The 15,297-nt window shown below is 40.0% G+C and overlaps 1 long non-coding RNA gene and 1 other non-coding gene across 2 annotated transcripts; both read right to left on the reverse strand.

Moving 5' to 3' along the window:
- Nucleotides 1-4,718: 4,718 nt before the first annotated feature.
- Nucleotides 4,719-4,790, reverse strand: Trnat-cgu. The gene has a single exon. It is a non-coding gene; the product is annotated as a tRNA-Thr (tRNA).
- Nucleotides 4,791-8,373: 3,583 nt separating this feature from the next.
- On the reverse strand, nt 8,374-9,742 carry LOC124285689. Its single transcript, XR_006900866.1, has 3 exons — nt 9,681-9,742; nt 9,202-9,325; nt 8,374-8,779 (listed from the first exon to the last, which is right to left on the reverse strand). It is a non-coding gene; the product is annotated as an uncharacterized LOC124285689 (long non-coding RNA).
- Nucleotides 9,743-15,297: the final 5,555 nt, after the last annotated feature.

Consider the following 15,297-nt stretch of genomic DNA (forward strand, 5'->3'; position numbering starts at 1 on the left):
ATGGTCAATTCATCCTGATTATAATCTTTGGTTTGTCTCAACCATACCATAATCAACCAGTGAGGGCTTGTCTCCCACATTCAGACATAGCAGAATATACCTGAATATCTTTCAATGTGTTGAGACCCACATCAGTTAACTAGGAGCTTCCCCTTTCCTTAACATTAATAACCTCAATGCTCAGTAATTCACATGACTTGACTGTTATTGTTGTTTGAAATAACACATGAACTTGGTTTTTTTTACTTAACATGTGAGAGGTACATGAGGAGGGATTAAAAGAGGGATTTAGTATTATTCCGAAACTGCTTTGAAGGCTCTTTGCCAACATTAGCATACATTGCCAACATCATGAAGATCTTCCATGAGTCGTATTTATCTGCAGCATTATAGCCTAGTCACAACCTTAACAGTGGAAGAGTCACTCAACAATTATATATTAAACTTGGAATTTGGTATGTATTATTTTTTTATCATGGTGCATCTCATCTTGAACATTGGGAATGAATATGGTAAGTTGAGGTAAATGAGCATTGTCTGCTGTTCAAATTAGTTTATGCTCAGTGTTTTAATACACTGTACACTGATAGTGATCCATACTGCTCAAAGGAAGTTAAGGATCACCTGATGCTTTCATATCATTGTAAGGGGCGGTGGGGTAGTCTAATGGTTAAAGTGTCCGCCAGTCACGCTGAAGACCCGGGTTTGATTCCCCACATGGGCACAATGTGTGAAGCCCATTTCAGTTGTCCCCCGACGTGATATTGCTGGAATATTGCTAAAATCTGCATAAAACTAAACTCGCTCACAACTCCTGTAGTTAATGTTATTTTCTTTTGAGTAGTATATTTTGTAGCTTACTCACTTTAAACAATATTATGGGAAGTGCTGTTTACCAAATAACTTTCTACATATTGTTAGCACACATGGATCGGGTACTTTCTGATTAATTTTCTTATTTCCAAAGCCAAACGACTGAATATATGCTGTTTATTTAGAGTGAACCTCCTAAATTCATTGTTTATGCTCAATACCGTGCCTCTATAAGTGATCATTAGAGCTTCAGTTCGTTTCCACAAAACAATCTTCGTGCTTCAACTGTCGTAAGTCAGTATTAAGAATGGGAGTTATGAATGAGTTAGCGCTAAGATTTTGGGGAACAGCATTAGCTGTAAGGGCAAGTGTTAACCTATTATGGGAGTTTGTGTTTGAATCAGCAAAGAAGTCAGAAGGGGGACTTGTTCATAATAGTTGATGAATACAAATTTAGGGAACTCCTAGATTTAAAGACTGGGGAAAACATTTTTGAACGCATTATTTTTATAGTAGAGATTGTTTCCTGATCATTTTGTTGCTCTTTGCACTGTAAATGTATGCTTACCTATTGCTTATGGTAGATGCAACACTGGATTTATCAGATTGGGTGTTTTCCAACAGAATGGTATTTGGAAATAGAAACTGCTATTGAAAGATACGATGGTGATAATACACCAGAGTGTATATTAGTGATAATACACCAGAGTGTATTATCAGATTTGTTAATTGTTGATTTTTGTTATGTATGGTTATTATTTTTTCAAATACATGTATTTTGTTTGTCATTAGTATAACATTTGTTTTCAGTATATTCCTATATCAGAACTAAGCTACATGCATCTGACTCACTAATCAGCACAAATCTGTATGATGTATTCATGATAGTTATATGTAATACAGATATTTAATAGGGGTTAAACGGTACGCTGTCATGGTACGGTACATGTTGCGGTACAAGGTCTTTGGTTCAGACCGTTTCAGTTGGTATATGATCATAATGCAGAAAATTGACACGAGCCAAACCTTACATTGTCTAATGACATGGAAAAAATAACCATAATCTTTATTTTGAATGAAAAAAACTGTCATTTTATGACTAGATAGAAATAACGTTACAAAAAAATGAAAATACCGAATTTTTGGATTGCATTATGGTATACCGAACCGAAGGCAAAATAGCGTGGTTCTACTAATACCACGGTTTACCGTTTCACCCCTCAAACTTAACAACATTATGTTAATTTATTTATCATGTACGAGATGATGAGTGGACCTGTAACTTTTGTTATTTTGGAGATCTATAGTACTTAACAGCTGTGTTTGGGGCGATGGGGTAGCCTAGTGGTTAGGGCGTTTGTTCGTCATGCCGAAGACCTGGGTTCGATTCCCCACATGAGTACAATGTGTGAAGCCCATTTCTGGTGTTCCCCTGCCGTGATATTGCTGTAATATTGCTAAAAGCGGCGTAAAACACAACTCACTCACTCACTTAACAGCTGTGAAGCAGCTGCACCAAGAATCTTTATGGTTTTAATCAAGTAGATATTGTCATGAGAAGCTGTGAAATACATTGTATCGCCATGGCAACAGAATAAAGTGTTGTAAACATGAGAATAATGTCATTGAAATTTAAGGTTTTTAATGTATGCATTTATGATTGGTCAAGTGAAAACTTTATTGTGTGTCAGGTCGTGTGGTTTTAAGGAATGAATCATGCTTTGTGCAGGATATTCATGAAGGTTGACTCCATCTTTGTTTTTCAACATACAGCTGGATACTTTTAGTTGAGTCATTTGAGTGAAATTTTGACAAACATGAGTGAATGATGATTGATTTTGTTGAGATGTAATTTTTCAAGAATAGAAGGACGAATAAAATGATTTTCTTAAAGATGTTTTTGTATTTATGGATTATCAGATGCCCATATACCTTCAAGTGTGTGTCTGGTATGACCTGATGTTGTTGGGTAAGAAGTTTACAGGGGTACCAAATGTACAACCAGAATACTCAGAATGGACAGGTTCATCCATTTTGACAAAAGAGGTAGACAGCTTGAGTTTCTAAATTAGGTGATGAAAAAAAACAAGAACGTATTTTGACCCTTTTTATTAGTTTGACATATGCATGAGGTTCAGATTTTGGCAAACACACATATAACCCAAAAGTTGTCATGAATCTGCACTTTTGTACACAGAGCTGTTTTTCTAATACAGACAAATACATCATTTGGGCTCTGGGAAAACTGATAAACTTTTTCACTTTACATTATCTGTGGTTTTGGTAAATCCCAGTCTCTGAATAAACACTGTAATTGAATTATCATCACTCTTACAGATATATACCATGTCATATGTAAGAATATAGTGTTTGTTATGTCATTGTGAAATATTGCTGTACTCTTCATTTGGACTTGTTGCCCTTTGACAACAGTTTAAAAGGAGTAACTGGGATTATCTGAATCACCAGATTAACACAAAACAAAACACCTTTAATTTGTTAACATTTCATTTTAGTCAACCCATACAAAAGAATGGTTTCATATACTCCACTTTTGATAACATAACATAGGCTAGTAATTTAATTCTTGGTTACAATAGGTGTCTACCAATCTATCCTTGTCACAAGACCATAAGGGACCATTCATAATTTATGGCTAGGGGGTGATGATTTTTAAAATTTCATGGGGGTGGGGGTGTCATCAATTTTGTACACGTTTCTAGGGGGGATTGGGGGTTAAGAAATTTTGTACTTAAGGATATTTATGCTTTAAAAATAGGGAAAAGGGGGAGGCTGGTCATTGACTTTGTACATGACATGCAGGGGTGGATCACTTACTTTGTACTTAAATTTTAGGGGGGGTCATTCACATTGTACATGCTTCTCCATAAAAATCACCATCACCCCCTAGCCATAAATTATGAACAGTCCCTAATGACTCCAGTGGTCACTCATTGTTACAATGTACCAAGATGTTGGTTCTTGGATGACATATTGCTCATAATAACTGTCACTGTATTGTCTGTTTCAGGCATTAATTTGCTATTAAGCTAGCATATTGCTGAGAGCAACATTAAACAGCTGCAGAAAGTAAGGTTTTCAATTTGTTTTCAGCCATATCATCTGCAGGGAAGAATGAGAACGTGTTTGTCATGTAAATGGCTCTCAAAAGAAGCCAGGTTGACAGTCTCCATAATTTTGTTGGAATTTTACAAAATTAATAACTTTGTTCCAAATTTACAAGCATGCACAAGTTTTAGGATTAATACCAGCTAAACTTACGACCCAGGCATGGACACATTACCAAAACCTACTCTTACCAGAGTCAGATAAGGATTTTTGAGAAGGGTGGGTCTGTACAATTACTATAATTGTTCCAGTATATATGTGATGAAGTAACTATGCTAAATTTTGGTGGCAGTTGAGATAAAGATTACAATACCAGTCAAACACAAACACAAAATAATATGTTTTGTGAACATTTTACCAATCAGTGATAATTAAATTATTTAAATAGTTGTTTGAAGATGTGGAGGTAATGCACCCTAATCGAAAAATCAACATTGCTGATAATCTCCATGATCTTGTCAACACTACAGAGACAGAATTGTTTGTTAATTGACCATTTCAGCTGAAATGTTTATGATAATTATTTAAATGAATTAATTGTGTTGAAATTGTTCAAGTATTAAATCACATCTGATATATTTTAGACATATTCTGTGGTAAATTATCAATGGGATCTTTCTAAACTGGTGAATCAAACTCAGGTGTAGGTGTTTCTTGACGTTTGCATAGTGTTATTTAGCTCAGGAAACATTATGAGGAACATCAATTTCCTGGTTAATGAAAATTCTCCATAAACTGTGGATTATAGGTGAAAATAAAAACCCTCTCACAAAAATAGCCCCGACAGGGGATCGAACCCTGGATCTTCGGTTTACGAGACCGACGCCTTACCACTTGGCCACCGAGGCTTGCCTGGCCGTGAGAGGAAATTCAATCTATTTATAACTAGCGAGGTCACTGTGACCTTGTAGCCTCATTCGGAAATATGGAGTGGCAGAAGCACGACGGTTGCGATTTCGTCTGATCGTGTCAGCCGAGAATTCATGTCTGGACGACAAACTTAAACAAATTTAGTGTTACATTTTTCGATTAATGTAGCAAGTAAACAACTGTACTAATTTTGTCGTATTTGTTTTTCTCCAAACTATGTGATTTCAATGTCCAAAATTAAGAGGGGTCAGATTCCCGCCAAATCATGAACATTTGATTGTCGGGTGGAATATACTTAATATTGCTTCTTTTAATTGTAATATTCGTATGGATCTGATCACTTTGGTATTTTAACAAGCGAGTGTTCCCCTGCGAGAAGTAATCTGAGACTTCAGCTGGTTGCCCTGCCTCACACGAGGAGATTGTCGCGTGGCGCTCTATCTTTCCTCACGTCGATACAGCCAGTTCCTGCATGGGCTAACACTCTTGATGGGGCGGACATGTCAAACGATAACAGATGTGTTCCCATATCCAAGCGTATATGCCACGCGTAGCGACACATTGAACATACGCACGAAATACTACACGAATATGTGTTGCGATCCAATATATAGATCCATACTGCAGTAGATGAAGTACAAATATAATGTGAATATTTCCAAAAAAAATAAACTTCTCCAATGTGGCTGGAGACCAGTGACACAGCTTATGTACCGTGTATGTGACAAAGGAGAACGATTTTCTCTAACCACACAAGTTATGACCAGTGGAGGCCCACAGACGAGAGATCGATACTGAGGATTTAACGAGCGCTTCTTCCAGTGCACCCAGTCTCCCTTTGCAGAAAGCGCCGTCACTATCATAGGTCAGTGTTAAAGCAGAGACCATATAATAGATATGGTCTCTGGTTAAAGTATGGGATGAGTTACGATCACTGTCAGCGCTAAGACAAATAAGTGAGTGAGTGAGTTGAATTTTGCGTCACCTTCAGCAATAATTCCAGCAATATCACGGCAGGGGTAACACTAGACTAACATCTAGTCTCTGAAATGAACATATTTTACAGAAAAACGGGCTTCACACATTGTACCCATGTTGAGTGAGTATGGTTTTACGCCGCTTTAAGCAATATTCCAGCAATATCACGGCGGGGCACACCAGAAATGGGCTTCACACATTGTACCCATGTGGGGAATCGAACCCGGGTCATCGGCGTGACGATCGAACGCTTTAACCACCAGGCTACCCCACCGCCCACACACATGTTGAGAATCGAACCCGGGTCTTCAGTATGACGCTGTAACCATTAGCCTACCCCACCGTCCCCGTTTTACCTTTAAAATGTTACGATCAGTCATAAGACAACTTTTCTTTTACCATCTGCTTTGGTGACAATGAGATATATATTTACATCTTCATAGATCGTACTTCAATCAACGAAGTAGATACTTTCATCTATACGTAGATACATGTATTTAGATTTTGACACTAATACGCTTCCATAGAAAACGATTTGTATTTCCCTGTAGTCAGAACTGGCCACTCTGCAAGTATGATGGCTGACTCTACAAGATCAATATAGATATGGTCTTGCCCGATGTCACTGACCATTCCCGAGCCAGGTGTATCACGTCATCCCATGATAATCCTGACGTGATGGGCAAAGCATCCTACACTAACTCAAGTCTTTAGTGTTATCATTTGGTTAACAGGTTTCTTTTTTAAAAACAATACCTATCTGTGATAGAAATTAAACTCAAGTTTAGAATTCAGAGGATATTTAATTAAACTTTTGTATGGTCGGAAGAGTAATGAGAATAATTGATAACATAATTTTATAAATATTAAATAAATAGCCGACAGTGATAGTAAATTAGTATCCTCGTTTAAAATTCTACTTATGAAGTTTGAAGCCAAGAGAACAAGGGGGAAAACCCCACACCTAATTACTGATTCAGTATGCTGAGATTTCTGCAACATGAAAAGGGCGATTTAAGTTTGAATCTATTTTCTGAGATGATACACAAGATTTATCTGAAGATACAAGAAAATCGATACACTCTGGCGAAAAAACTCTTTTTGTGGGACCTATATGCAATCGGTAAGCGAGACTGACACTGTGATTTTCAGATTAAGTCACACGGTCAGTGAAAACATACATATAGTAAGTTTATCTCTTCTATGAAAATATAACTTTTGTCAGGTCACTTGTTGAGATTAACGTGTTATTCAACGACAAAACATAAATATCTTCTATTTGTTCGCCCACAGATCGCACCCACACAACTTCTGTGTACGTGAAATGGCCGGGACGACATCGATTTGCCGACAACAGGAATTTTGTTTGGATAAGATTTAAGTCTCTAAACACAGCTGAACCTTCACGTTATATTATAACTTTCATTGATTTTATGATCCGAATATTTCAGACCAGTCCTTCAAGGTAGCGACAATGGTATGCTAAGTTTACATGGTCTCTGGTTTACCATGCAAGCCCCTCTATGTATGTGATGATGATATCCATACCAGCCAGTGACTGCTTGGAGCCTGATTTCCACAGGCCAGTGCGCGCCGTTACACCTTGTAAAGAATAACAGAAGATAGCAGCGTTAACCGTAATCACTCTTTTATACAAATGCAATAATCTATAATTCAAGGATCAACAGTTTATAACGTTTTTTTCCTTGTCGCGAGGGTTGTCATTACGTGTCATGACGGATTCTTGCAACTGGCCTTTCCATTGTAAATCTAACAGAAATGTTCCTGTAGGGTCGGGTGGGTTTCTTGTGTCCTGTTCTCTCGTGGAGTCTTTCACAATGGGTCTAACACTAGATGTGACCTTCAACATGGTTTCATTCTTGTCTGTGGCTTTGGACCTCGTCGACTTGTCACCGGAAGCAGAGGAGTCTGTCTTTTGTGTGAGATACTGGTTAGAACCTTGTCCTTAGACTTTCCTGTATAAGGTCTTCGAGTCTTCCTTGGCTGAACTGGAGGACTGACGCTGGGGGGAACTGGTCTACTTATTGCCAGAAGTGTGACAGGTGTGAGAGACTGGCGCTGGAGTGTTGCCAGTTCTTCCTCCAGCTTCTTCCTCTGCTCCATCTCTGCCTGCTTCTCCTTCTCCCAGTCGCCTGTCAGCTTCTCCAGCGTCTGCCTCAGTTCCCGGACCTCGGCCTGCTCCATTGTGCAACTGAGACGATAGTTGAAATACTCCAGCCTATAGTCCTGTCTCTCCGACTCAGCCTTCAGCCTTAACACGTTCTCCTCCCGGAGTTGTCGGGCCTGTCGCTCGTTCTCCTCTCTCAGCTTCTGGTTCTCATTGGAGCGGTGGGGTAGCCTAGTGGTTAAAGCGTTGGCTCGTCACGCCGAAGACCCGGGTTCGAATCCCCACATGGGTACAATGTGTGAAGCCCATTTCTGGTGTCCCTCGCCGTGATGTTGCTGGAATATTGCTAAAAGCGGCGTAAAACCAAAACTCAGTTAGTCAGTCTGGTTCTCATTGAACAGGTAATCGAGAAGACTGAAAAACATAGTCCGACATGTTAGATGTCTCATATTTTTATAGCTCACAAAATCTATGCCTATAAAATTACAATGAGATGCACTTTTCTAACATCATCACTGGATAGATTTTCCCCCCCTACATGAGAAACATTGCAGCTGCATTAGAGCCGGGTACACCAAAATGGGCAATGATGAACGTATATAACGTTTTCAGATATCATTTTGCCATGTTCTATAGTTGCAGTTTTGAGAGAATAAGATTATACGGGTGAAATGTTCAACTTATGGGGTCACATCGAAAGAACTTCGCTATCATACTAAACTGAGCCTATTTATCATGTCTAGAATATATTTCAATGATATAAACTTCTGTGACTGATGACATCACAAGAAGGCATGAGTCGAAACAGCGCTTACGTTTCTTCCAAATCTCCGACTTGAGCTTTTAGGTCCATGTATTGACCTGGAAATAGTGGAATAGGTTTAATTGTGTTTGTAATATATACTCATGCCAATAATGGTTGTCACCCCCCTCCCTCCCCACCAACCCACACACCCACACACACCTCACACCCCCACCCCCACACCCCTTTCCAATTAACAAAATTGAAGGGGGTGACAACCATTATTGGCATGAGTATATATTACAAACACATGAGTATATATTACAAACACAATTAAACCTATTCCACGTTTGAGGTAGGCTGACACTTTCCTAAAGATGCATGTTTTATAGGAAAAGTTGGATGTTTGTCAGCTCGAGGCATCACTGGTCCTCGTTTGAAACTTATTACTTCAAAACTGTAATTATTTCAACCATACAGCTGAACTTATTTGTTAGAATTTTGTTTAGTTTGCATAAAAAAAAAGAGAAGACGTTCCTACCAAGTAAATCGTGATGCAGTTCTGGGGTTCTTATACTGAGAGGGTTAGACTGACGCTCGTTCGTCTCGAGGATGGGGCAGAGTAGTTTCCTACTCTTAAGCCGTTCTTGTGGATTCATCCTCATCTGCAGGACAATGGTGAATATAATGTGAATTTAAAAATTTGAATATATGCATTAATAATGCATATGTAATTTCTCCACGCAGAACTAATTAATTTACGGACACAATGACTGAGATCATCAAGAGAATACGCAATGGTTTATACATCTAATATGCTTCTTGTAGCTATGCGTCAAAGGAATCAGACATTTTGAAAATTATTCAATATACATGTTGCAGCTATGCATAAAATCAATCAGAAATATACATGGATGAATTATGGACGCATGTTCTCAGAGCCGAACCATATTTGGATGTGAAATGTGAAAAATGGCAGATTTCCCATCACTTTGCAGACATTAAACTGGTTCTGCTTACCCAATACAGAGATGAAGTGTTGATCTGAGCAAATAAACTGGAAGAACAGGGGTACGTCTGAACACCAACAAGTTTTGTCTGCGACTGGCTGAGAACCATCAACGTTGTCATGGAACCATTCTATGACGTCATTTCCACTGTGTCTGTCTATGACGTCACTGATTTTGTTGAGGTTGGCTTATACACTCCGTCACTGTGATGACTCCGCATGGAACACTGGGCAGGAGGGTGAGGATTGCTCAGCTTTACATGAGTTGGGCTCCGTCTTTTCATATTTAACTTGCCCAATTTGACACTGAGGGTGTCCAGTAACAGCGTACATCATTAGAATGCGGATGAATATTTTTCGTCTTTGTTTCAAATAATGCTCTTGCTGTGACATATTTTTCAGGACATCCCGCGTACCCAGCAGAAATTTATTTCTTTGGTTAAAAACTGAAAACAAGTTATTGTCTTCCAGTTTCATCCAGATCAATAGTTTTGTCATAGCATATTTTGTTTCAGGAGATATCCCACGAACAATATATTTCTTTCTATGAGTAAAACCTGAAAATATATTTTTTTCTGCCCGTTTTATCGACAACAATATGTTTCACATCAGATGACATGCCTAATAAATAATAGAGAACAGATGATTAGTATAAACAAATGCTGTGATATATAGATCACTATACATATATCTCTTTTGTACAAGTAATTAAATGCCATGTCGGTTAAAAACGGTAACCATAAAATGCAACTGACATAATATATAATGTTTAACATATCATTCTTTGTTAACACTTGGTTTCCTTGATAAATTATTGGATCGATGAAATATTTACACATGTGTTATGATGTTTGCCGATGACGCCATCAATGCTTTGTTTCGTGATGCATTCAATGTTATCCTCTAGGTAGGAACTGAGTTATCTCCCGCCCACACATTCTTTGCCATTGCATAGCACATCCTCTACCATGTGGCATGGCTTTTTGAAGGCAGCACACTGTCGTTTAATCTCATAAACATGCTGTCTTCCATCAGCTCTGTACTGACAAAACCGGATTTCATCAGAAGACGACCGTCTGCCAGTCACTTCGCTGCCAGTGGCGTGCAGTCCGGGCACATCTCAACGTTGTTGTGCTGCCAAAATACAAAACTAAACCTAGCTGTGGACGTGCATCGCTTTCTGTATAGAGTATTGCTGTGTTAGGTCTAGAGCTTGGACGGGTCCAAATTTTCTACCCGGGTGCCCCACCCCCCTATTTCCCTACCCTACCCGGATACCCGTTATGTTAATTCCTGACATCAAATTTGCAAGAAATGGCAATATATTTTTTAGCTCGGAGGCTAAAATTTCTAGTTTTTCAATATCTTAACCATGTATTATATTCAAAAGAAGTGACTGTAAATTATGTCTAAATCTTCAAAGACAATACAACCTGTTAATCATGAAAGAATAGCATATTACATTGTTTAATCTATTAGTCACATGATCATAACGGGTCCGGGTATTGAGACGGGTACCCGTGGCCAACTGATTACCCACCCGTCCCTGTGATCCGGATTACCCGTCTCACCCCCAGTTAGGACGATGTGTTTTGAACAGATTTTTAGTTTGAACTTGCTGCACATTCAGGGGCGTCGCTACCATTATAAAAAAAAGCCCGGGCTTACATGATTGTTGCTAAACAGGTTTGGCAAGCCCTGAATACTATCTAAATAAATAGCCTTGCAACTTATCGGACATACACGAAAAAATGGCTTGCTATGCGCCTGATATTAATTATGCTTAACGTTGCACTCAACAATATTTCATTTTATGAAGCTGAGAGAGGAGAACGAGCGACAGGCCCGACAACTCCGGGAGGAGATCGTGTTAATGCTGAAGGCTGAGTCGGAGAGACAGGACTATAGGCTGGAGTATTTCAACTATCGTCTCAGTTGCACAATGGAGCAGGCTGAGGTCCGGGAACTGAGGCAGACGCAAGAGAAGCTGACAGACGACTGGGAGAAGGAGAAGCAGGCAGAGGTGGAGCAGAGGAAGAAGCTGGAGGAAGAGCTTGCAGCTCTCCAGCGCCACACTGGCCCTCCGACCTGTCACACTTCTGGCAATAAGCAGACCAGTTTCTCCAGCGTCAGTCCTCCAGTTCAGCCAAGGAAGACTCGAAGACCTTATACAGGAAAGTCTAAGGACAAGGTTCTAACCAATATCTCACATGTTAAGACATACTCCTCTGCTTCCGGTGACAACTTGGTGAAGCCAAGGCCACAGATAAGAATGGAACCAAGTTGAAGGTCACATCTGGTGTTAGATCCATTGTGAAAGACTCCACGAGAGAACAGGACGCTAGAAGGAAACCAACCCGATCCTCCAGGAACATTTCTGTTAGATTTACAAAGGAAAGGCCAGTTGGAAAGATCCGTCATGAAATGTAAATACGACACTGGGAACAAGGAACAGCTTTATAAACTGTTTGATTGTTGGATCATTAATTACGTATTCTTGTAATTATGATTAAATGTCACTGGTTCTGTGATAACATGTCATGATTACATCACGTTACGGAAGAAACTGCTTTTTGTTATAATTTACAAAGATACCTACTGACATGTGGGAGAAACCGTCACCAAGATGGTGATACGCAGTCATGGATCGATGCTCACACACTCTACCACTGGTCTATACTCACACATTCTGCCACTGGTCTATACCCACACATCCTACCACTGGTCTATACTCACACATCCTACCACTGGTCTATACCCACACATCCTACCACTGGTCTATACTCACACATCCTACCACTGGTCTATACCCACACATCCTACCACTGGTCTATACTCACACATCCTACCACTGGTCTATACTCACACATCCTACCACTGGTCTATACCCACACATCCTACCACTGGTCTATACTCACACATCCTACCACTGGTCTATACCCACACATTCTACCACTGGTTTATACTCACACATTCTCCCACTGGCTTATACTCACACATCCTACCACTAGTCTATACTCACACATCCTACCAATGGTCTATACTCACACATCCTACCACTGGTCTATACTCACACATCCTACCACTGGTCAATACCCACACATTCTACCACTGGTCTATACCCACACATCCTACCACTGGTCTATACCACACATTCTACCACTGGTCTATACCCACACATTCTACCACTGGTCTATACTCACACATCCTACCACTGGTCTATACCCACACATTCTACCACTGGTCTATACTCACACATCCTACCACTGGTCTATACCCACACATTCTACCACTGGTCTATAGCCACACATTCTACCACAAGTCTATACTTACACATCCTACCACTGGTCTATACCCACACATTCTATCACTGGTCTATACTCACACACCCTACCACTGGTCTATACCCACACATTCTACCACTGGTTTATACTCACACATCCTACCACTAGTCTATACTCACACATCCTACCACTGGTCTATACCCACACATTCTACCACTTGTCTATTCTCACACATTCTACCCCTGGTCTATACTCACACATTCTACCACTGGTCTATACTCACACATCCTACCACTGGTCTGTACTCACACTTTCTACCATTGGTCTATACTCACACATCCTACCACTGGTCTGTACTCACACATTCTACCACTGGTCTATACTCACACATTCTACCACTGGTCTATACTCACACATCCTACCACTGGTCTGTACTCACACTTTCTACCATTGGTCTATTCTCACACATTCTACCCCTGGTCTATACTCACACATGCTACCACTGGTCTATACCCACACATCCTACCACTGGTCTATACCCACACATCCTACCACTGGTCTATACCCACACATTCTACCACTAGTCTATACTCACACATCCTACCACTGGTCTGTACTCACACTTTCTACCACTGGTCTATACTCACACATTCTACCACTGGTCTGTACTCACACATTCTACCACTGGTCTATACTCACACATTCTATCACTGGTCTGTACTCACACATCCTACCACTGGTCTGTACTCACACATCCTACCACTGGTCTATACTCACACATTCCACCACTGGTCTATACTCACACATCCTACCACTGGTCTGCACTCACACATCCTACCACTGGTCTATACTCACACATTCTACCACTGGTCTGTACTCACACATTCTACCACTGGTCTGTACTCACACATTCTACCACTCGTCTGTACTCACACATTCTACCACTGGTTTACGTTCGCACATCCTACCCATGGTTTATGCTGACACTTTCCATCATTAGTTTGCATGATATTAGTGTGCCCCCAGTTTTTCTGATGTGCATGTGCCCCAGTCTGTGTGATATACGTGTGCCCATAATCTGAGTGACATAAATGTATTCTCTGTCTTGCTAACGTATGTCACCAGTCTGTCTGACATAAGCGAGTCCCCAGTCTATCCGCAGTATGTTTGACTCAGGTGAGCACACAGTCTTCTAACACAAGCTTGTCCCCATTCAGTTTAACATACGTGTATCCCCCGGTCTGACATGACAGTGTCCTGATTCTGTATGACATGCGTTTGTCATTACCGTTGCATAAATGTATACCCAGTCTCTAAAACTTTGTACCAAGTCCTTTACATAAGTCTGCATCTAGTCTGTGAGAGATATGTGATATGTGTCAACACATGTCATAGTTTACTAACATATACTCAACAACAAAACGTTAAAGGCCACCCCAATATTGAATATTTAAGAATTATATATTAGTAGTAGTAGTTTTAACTATTATATACTTTAATATTGAAAATTGGGTGGTCTTTAACTTTTTTGGTTGAGTATATTTTGATATAGCAGGGATAATCTACAATAGGGCGTTATATAGTCTGCCTGGATATAGCTACTGTTTGTGGGTAGTTATACATAAACGGTCGAAGTACATGTAACTATTTAATACTTAAAAACAGTTACTACGTGTCGTTATTCGAAAACGACATTGATAAATCAATCACTTCGTGGTGAAAGTTGTGCGTCAGGACAAGTGGAATGTATAGATTTTTAACTAAGTACCCCGCTGTCACTACGTGTACAGTTTATGGCTTGCTGTGAAGTCTCCAGTTAAAGCGGTTGAAATGTTTAGGTATCGCTAAGGACGCTGTGAAAGGTAGGAGCGAGCAGTTCAAGTTTCCTAGCAAACATGGATGACAGTCGGGAATTTATAACATGAGTTGACATTGGTTATAGCAGTATATTCCACGACGAAATCCTGAAGCTACGAAACCACCCGAGGAAACAAGACTGCAGAGGGTATTGTCGCTAGGCTATAGGTAGGACGCGTGTTTATTTTAACACCCAACCTGTCCCTGTATATTACACGCTTGGAAACTCAATCATTGTTCCAATGACTGTAAGCTCCAACTGTATGTGGCTCACCTCTGTGTCGTGACCCTAACGGCTTTACAACAGCGTTTATTAAAATGTCGTAGCTTAACGGCCTTCTAAACACGGGCGGGTATGCTCGCCCACAGCAGGTTGGAGGTTATACTGGTATATTGGAGTGCGACAAGGTGGATGTATGTACACCATGTTCTTTCAAATTCTGTCTTAGAGACGACAGGCACAGGTAATGTTCACTAGGCTGTGTCA

This window comes from Haliotis rubra, unplaced genomic scaffold (assembly GCF_003918875.1).
Source record: "Haliotis rubra isolate DU_JTF1 unplaced genomic scaffold, ASM391887v1 Scf11, whole genome shotgun sequence".
NCBI classification, from domain to species: Eukaryota; Metazoa; Mollusca; class Gastropoda; order Lepetellida; family Haliotidae; genus Haliotis; species Haliotis rubra.